The sequence below is a fragment of the Coturnix japonica genome, chromosome 15, assembly GCF_001577835.2.
Source record: "Coturnix japonica isolate 7356 chromosome 15, Coturnix japonica 2.1, whole genome shotgun sequence".
NCBI lineage: Eukaryota > Metazoa > Chordata > Aves > Galliformes > Phasianidae > Coturnix > Coturnix japonica.
Genome location: NC_029530.1, coordinates 8,327,262 through 8,334,631, shown reverse-complemented (window position 1 = coordinate 8,334,631; position 7,370 = coordinate 8,327,262). Strand labels below are relative to the sequence as shown.

The window sequence follows — 7,370 nt, the reverse complement described above, 5'->3', positions numbered from 1 at the left end:
ATCCCCAGAGCTGCCCAAAAATGGAAATGCCAGCAATGCTGAAATAGAAGCAGCATAAGAATAACCCCCCTCCGTAGGTACACAAAATAAATCCTTCTGCAAACCACCTTCTAAAAAAGGGTTTTCAGCAGGATCCCTGGTTGCCCCTCCAGCCATTCCTAAGGCACAAATCACCACGCAGCTGAGACAGCCAAGGGAATTTCTCACAGTCATTTGCACAAGTCGAGATTCCTGGTTCCTCCATTTCTGCTTTGCTGAAAATTGAGTTGACTTTGCTTGTCTCAACCCATCACAATCTCACCCAGGGATAACTGAAGTCCCGTTCATTTTCCTACCAAGTTCCTCAATGCATACATGTCTTACACACACACGAACCTACTCACGTCGCTCTGAAATTAACCTGATCCACTTCAGAGCCACGCTGGCATGAACATCACACTGAGAGCCAGAGGGACCAGGCCCAACAGCTTAGACATTATGTGCACGAGGACATCATCCCCCACACACACAGCAGTGCAGCCATCCCCTCCCTGAGCACAACATCCCACTCCTCTCTCTGCTGCAAACCCACGTTTACCCGCTTGAAGCGGCTGGAAAGCAGACTGACCTCAACCCCTTCCCCAGAAAACTGAATGTTTTTTTTAAAAACAGCTGTTTCTGCCAAGCAAGCTCTGAACGCACTGCATTCCATTTCATTAAAACAATTACTCAGAAGGCAGCCAAGAATGACATAAAGCTTCCTCTGCACCCCCCGGCCCCCAGCTTTGCAAGGCAGGGCAGCGGTGAGCCATAGAGCACGGTGCTGTGCTGGCTAAGCCGGCCACAGGCTGCATCTTTCACATGTTGGCAGCAGGATCAGAGGACCCCAATGGGCCCCAACAGCCCCAAAGGGGTGGGGGGCCTGTATGCAGAACCACAGTGATCTGTTTGTGTACTTTGGGGGCAAATTAGCACCTGTGCCCAAATCTTACAGCAAAACAAACCCTAACCAGGCAGATTAGGTCTGAGTCTCACATGGCTGAGGCCTCCCTGCACAGTCCTGACACAGAAGGTGCTGTAGGCATCAGATTTAAGCAGTGATGAAGCAGAGGAGCAGTGTGCCACAGCAGCTGTGCTGGTGAGGTGCTGCCAACAGAGGCACAGGACAGCAGAGCTCCAACCTGGCAGAGCCCAGCAGGGCAGGCTGGCAGCTACAAGCTCCACATTACAGGAACCTGCCTGACAAACATCCCAACCTCCACGCGCTCGTCCTGACTGACAGTTTGAGCTCTCCACATTTCACAGCAGAAATAAGAGGCAGCTTCTTCTGGCCACGCCGCTCACCCACCCACACCAGAGTTGGCTGCTGATAAGAGGTCTCATGACGTGGCTAAAATGGCATCTCACTCCCTCCCCCAGCGCCCGGTGCTCCGTGGGGATGGAGTCCAACTGCTGGAGCTGCTCACAGCACACAGAGCGGCTCCAGCTGTGCCTCATACTGCCTAACCAGGCCAACACGGCCTGAGAAGAGCCTCCCACAAACCAACAAGAGGGAGAGCTGCAAAGCCTGACAGTGCTTCTCCTCTGCATCTCATTCTGAGGGTCAGCCCTGCCCCAGAGGGCAATTTGCTATAGCAGCACCCTCTGACCTGCTCATGAGGAACCGCTGCTGCTGAGAAATGGGGAACAAAGACACAACTGGTGGCCAAAGGACAGGCAGTGAGGGCAGGCAGTGAGGGCAGGCAGCAGGCTGCTGTCGTATTGCAGCCCTGGGGGCATCAGAGAACTCAGCTGATGTGCCAACAGCCTCCGGCTCCTCTGTCTGATGACCCAGTTCAATGAAGTGGCTCCAATCGAACAGAACTCCTTTCAGAGAGAGCCTGGAACTTGTTCAGACCCAAAGAGGTTACAACGAGGCAGCATTAAACTCCTAATCCTCAGCAAATCATTTACAGCCCTCCAGCCCCTGACCTTCCCTACTTGCAGTTTTCTTTGCCCTCTTACACTCTCAGGAAAACCTGACCCTGCCCTGGTCTATGAGCCACCACAAGCTTCCTACAGCAGGGACTGAAGACCTCTGCTCACCTTGCCCTGCACAGAGGGAGACAAAGATCCTACAGCGATACAGACATGGATTAATTCCATCCACCAGCTCAATTCCATGATAAGAACACGGGACTGGTTTCTTCCTGCAGACCCTGTGCAGTCTGCTTCACAGCTAAGCCACGTAAAGCACAGCTCCCCACGCAAAGCATCACTCAGAAGGTTCATCCCTTGGAGCAAAACTTTCCTTTTCTTCTTTTTAAATGTTCTTTCTGTTAGAGCTTAGTGCAATGGACAGTAAAAGCCAAGCAATGAAGCTGCAGCCACAGCACACTGCCAGCCAGCCCTGCACACCAAGCACAGGAGTGCTGTGACCAGCAGCATGGCAAGCAGCATTTGAAGCCTTCCAGCACTCCAGCCTCATGTACATGACCCCTACTAAACTCGTTCACGGTGCAGAAGGCAGCCCCAGGGTGCTGCAGGAGAAAGGAGCAGGGCAGTAACAGCGCTGGCTGTTCCCCCTGGGGCCTGTCCTGTGCTCTCAGATCAGCAGCACAGAGCTTTCTCCAGCAGCTTCAGATAAGTTTCCCATGTAAGTTCAGATTAATCACTGCCCGCTGCATTTACACGAGCAGAAAGAAAACGCCTGCCAGATTCCTCAACAGCACAAGCACGTAACCTCGGGGACATGAGCTCCTATGGCTGGAACAGCAAGAACACCAAAGTTGTTCCCAGTGTGCTTTGTTTGTTTTATGAGGATTTATAAACATAACTTCAAAGTATCCAAATGCTCTGGAACCTCTGCCCAGAAAGCTCAGCCAGCTGCTCTGTGCCGTCCTGGTGCCATTTGCCATGAGAACAAGCACAAACTGGGAAGGGGGGAGTGGGGAAGAAATGACAAGTGATGTGATACAGTCATATGTTATTTTTTTTATGGTGTATCTTTAGAACACGACATTCTTCGAATGACTTCACGACGTTTTGTGGTAAAGACTTAGAGCAGAAGTGCTGTGGGGAAGGAAATGTCTCCCTGCTCGCAGGCTGCCCTGCCCGGGGATGCAGAAGGGATGAGCCATCAGAATGGCAGCACGGGAACACCAACAGAGCTGAGAACAGACACGTATAAATCGAACTCAAACTTGCCACTGTGTGTTTTTCCAGTAGGAGTGATGGGAAGTGTGAAAGAGAGACTGTTCTGAGGGAAGCTGGTTTAGAAACACAAAGCTGGCAATAAACATGGAGCACACTGTGCAGGTAAGGAGCTGTCACCCCTGTTGCACAGATGCAAAAACAATTCGCCTGGAGGCAGATCTGTGGATAAATGGTTGCTTTATAATGAATCAAACATCAGCTCCAGCTGAAAGAGGAGCCTCACTATCCACAGCCTGGTGGTGGGGCGGCTCTGTGTGAGCACGGCTGTGTGAGCTGACCTGGCTACAAACCATCCAGTTCTAACAGTTTGCAGAGAAATCAGCTTGCTGATCCAGCTGACTGTGCTGCACTTGGCACCCACAATGAAGGGAGATGGGACAAAACGCAGCACAGTCCCTGCACTGCATCCAGCTGCCCCAACACAGGGCAAGGGAGCCCTGCTCCCCATCCAGCAGCACACATCTGTCCGGGCTGGGTGACAGGGCTGGCTTCCAGCAACGTGCACTGATCCGCCCCACAGCCCCGTTCCCACTCACTACGTAAGCAGGAGCCCACAAGGGCCGGGGAAGCAGGAATCACCATTTTTGGCTGCAATCTGAAACTCAGCTGGATGAGGCGCACAGCGAGACGTTACACACGCTGAAAAACAAGAACGGGACCCAAATGTCTCCACAGTTCCCTACTCAGCACTTTAAATCCGATTGCCTAATAGCCATGGCATCCCATTGCAGGGAGTGCCACCAGACCTCGCTCAGCACAGACAGCCCAGGCTGAGCAAGCGGCTCAATCCCTGTGTCCCGTCCTCCTGCTGTACGCAGGGAAGTTCCCCCGGACAATGCTTCACTTTCATGCAGCTGAAGCAGAAGAGTGTGTTCATTAACAGCTTCCTCATCAGAACGGGGCGCAGAGCAGCACGCAGATGGGAGCACAGCCTGAGCTGTGCAACAGGGAGCTGAGATCCTGCTCACGCACATGGCTGAATTCAGAATGCATTCCTGCTTTCTCCAAAGCCATTGGAGCTCTGGGCTATAACCCAGCCAGCTAACACAGCACTCTGATTCTGACGGATCCCTTTGGTGGCTGCGGGCTGTTTCCTGCTCCCCCACAGCTGTACTGCTGTCACACAGACTCAGCTTAAGGAATTCAAACATCTCTGTCACAGCAGTGGGTCAGAACCCCGCCTTGGTGTCACCACAAGTGGCTGCTACCGCCTGCTCTGCTGCCAGACTTCAGGATTCAGACCTGTTTCATACAACACAGCTTAAGGGGAAAGTGGGTGATTAAAAAAGGACCAAGAGAAACGGAGGCGCTGAGATTCCCCTGTGATGAGAGAGCAGGCTGAGATGGAACTCTCACTGCTTCCTCTAATGGGTGACACGGTGTCAGAGGCTCGGCTCTAACCAGGAGGGCAGCTGAACACTCTGGGTAAGTTGACCTCTCCCAGACAGAGACAAAGCAGCCAAAGACAGCAACGAGTCCCGACTTTCCATGGAAATAGAGCAGCAAGAAAGGAAGCCTCTCTGCGCCGCACGCTGCTCGAGGCAGAGGACTCCCTGTCTGAGCTGCCCAGGACAATGAAGCCCCTGTTTTACAAGGGCTCAGAACAGCTAAGAAGCTGAAACAAGTCAGAAGCCCATTGTGCAGAGCAGTAGCTCTGTTTGCAGTCTTCTCGCCCAGCACCAGGAACCACTCAGAAACCCGAGCCAGCAGAAAGCACCAAACAACCTGAGCAGCCCTTCCCCCAGCACCAATCCTCAGGCACAGCTGACTGTCAGCAATCCACAGTCAACGTTCAAATCGAAACCAGGTATGAATTCAGATGGAAAGCACAGAGGAAGCAGCACAGACCTGCTGGGACAGGGGGCAGGAACACACTGAGCCCCCTCCCTGTGCACAACCAGCAGCAAACCGACCCTGAGAGGGTTAAGCCATGAAGATGGGGTGGGTGGGAGCTCCCCAGAGACAGCTCTTAAAGTACAACCTCTTGTACTCTGAACCTTCGTGCCCAGAACTTTCAAAGCCACATTGCTCCATACAGCCAAAGCACCACCGTACATACATTCTTATTAAGGAGCAGAAGCAACTTTGCAGAACACCCCTCTCAAGCTCCAGTCAATGCTGGTTTGTTTCTGCTTGCAAAACCCAGTGGGGGAAACAAAAAAATGTCTGAATAAATAACTGAGCAGTAAATAGGAATGTTAACGCCTCCAAAAACAAGCTTCTAAAAGCAGCACCACCTCTGATTGGAGCGGCCAGAGCTCTCAGTAAATAAATAACACTGCACATGACTTAGACAAGGTAGTGCCACGGAACCAGGAATAATCCAGCAGCTCAATGTGCCTGAAGCAAACGCATGTGACAGGTCACCTGTTGCTGGGGGCACAGCACGTAACAACACTGCAGTCCCCGTTAGGACCCGCACTGCTCAGGGCCAGCTTTCATTCTCCACACCCATCCGCAGCACAGCCAGCTTCCTGCCCAGCTCCAAGCACGTCCTCAAAGCGTTTCCTCTGAGGCTGAAGGCAGGCAATGTGAGGCTGGCCAGCTGCCCAGGCTCCCCACCCCCCCTCCATCCCCACCATGTGCTGCTGCAGTTTGGTCAGGCCCAGCTCCCTGTGCTGCTGGGATGCAGTTTCCTTCAGGAGCTCCACGCCGCCATTCCTCCAGTGCTGTGGGTGGTGAAAAGAAATAAGCCAAGTCTTTGGAGCTCCATCAAACAACCAGCACTACCAAACCTGCTCCTGATGGTGTTTTGGAGCACTGGGACGGGCTGCCCGGGGGGGCTGTGGAGTCTCCTTGAGATATTCAAGACCCACCTGGATGCTGAGCTGTGCAACTCTGTGTAGGGAACCTGCTCTGGCAGGGGGTTGGACTCAATGATCTCCCTTCCAACCCCTATGACTCTGTTTTATAACCTGCCCAGACCACGCAGGTACCTCTGGGTCTGAGCTTTACAGTGCAGTACAGTACAGTCCATGGCCCAACATGCCATCAGCTCCTATTGAATGGAGCAGGATGGCCCAAAGATTGACCATAAGTTGGGGGATTTCAGAGCAGAGACACCCCTGGCACTGCATGGTGCTCCCTCACACCCAGCCAGGCACAACACTGAACCTACACCGTGTATGAGCTCAGCACAACACCGAACCTACACCACGTATGAGCTCAGCACAGCACCAAACCTACACCATGTATGAGCTCAGCACAACACTGAACCTACACCGTGTATGAGCTCAGCACAACACTGAACCTATACCATGTATGAGCTCAGCACAACACTGAACCTACACCATGTATGAGCTCAGCACAACACCGAACCTACACCGTGTATAAGCTCAGCATGGCACTATGCCTTACTTATATATCCCTACCGTAGGATGGCCTGGGTTGGTAGGGATCATGAAGCTCCAACCCTCCTACTGTAAGCAGGGTGGCCAACCTTTATATTTCATACCAGCCCAGGCTGCCCAGGACCCCAAAACCTCCAACATTGAGGCATCCACAGCCTCTCTGGGCAGCTGTTCCAACACCTCCCAACTCTATGTGTGAAGAGCTCCCAAAAGCTGGGAGCCTTTGGAAGAGCAGGGCGGTACAGCAGTGATTTGCAGAGGGAAAGCAGCCGGCGTGCTCTGTTAAGGAAAATCCTGCAGATTTAGGAGAGAGAAAGAGAGCTTTCCTTGTTGGTTGGGTTCTGGTGGGATCAGCAGATGTCGTCCAACCTGAAAGACCGCACAAAAACTGAGAAGGAACCGGCGTAAGCGTGACAACGAAACCGCGCTGCTGGGACAGAGCAACGCCTGAAGGATTCATCTCACAACTTCCACTGAGATAACGAGCAGCGTCTCAGCAACAGGAGCAACAGGGGACGAACCCGGCGCTTCACGGCCCTGCTGGCTCCATTCCCCACCTCGCACAGCTCAACACGCCGCTTTCTGCCGGTGGCGGCTGCCAGCAGCGCCGGCCCCTCCCCGCCCGCTCCCAGCGCTTCCACACGCGGGACTCCGAGAGCCGCACCCCGACAACGGGCCGGGAGCGGGCGGACGAGGCCGGGCCGAACCGAACCGAGAAGAGACGAGCCGAACCGAGCCGTGCCCCGGGGGTGCGGGCCCGAACAACCGGCGGGAGGAACGCGGCACCGCGGGGAGCCCCGACCAACGGCACGGAGAGCGGCCGAACAGCACGGATAGAGACGGACA

The 7,370-nt window shown here is 53.8% G+C and overlaps 1 protein-coding gene across 2 annotated transcripts in view; it reads right to left on the bottom strand.

The window, feature by feature from the left end:
• PXN (paxillin) overlaps positions 1 to 7,370 on the bottom strand; it is a 38,028-nt gene that overhangs the window by 30,475 nt on the left and 183 nt on the right. The window lies entirely within an intron of this gene.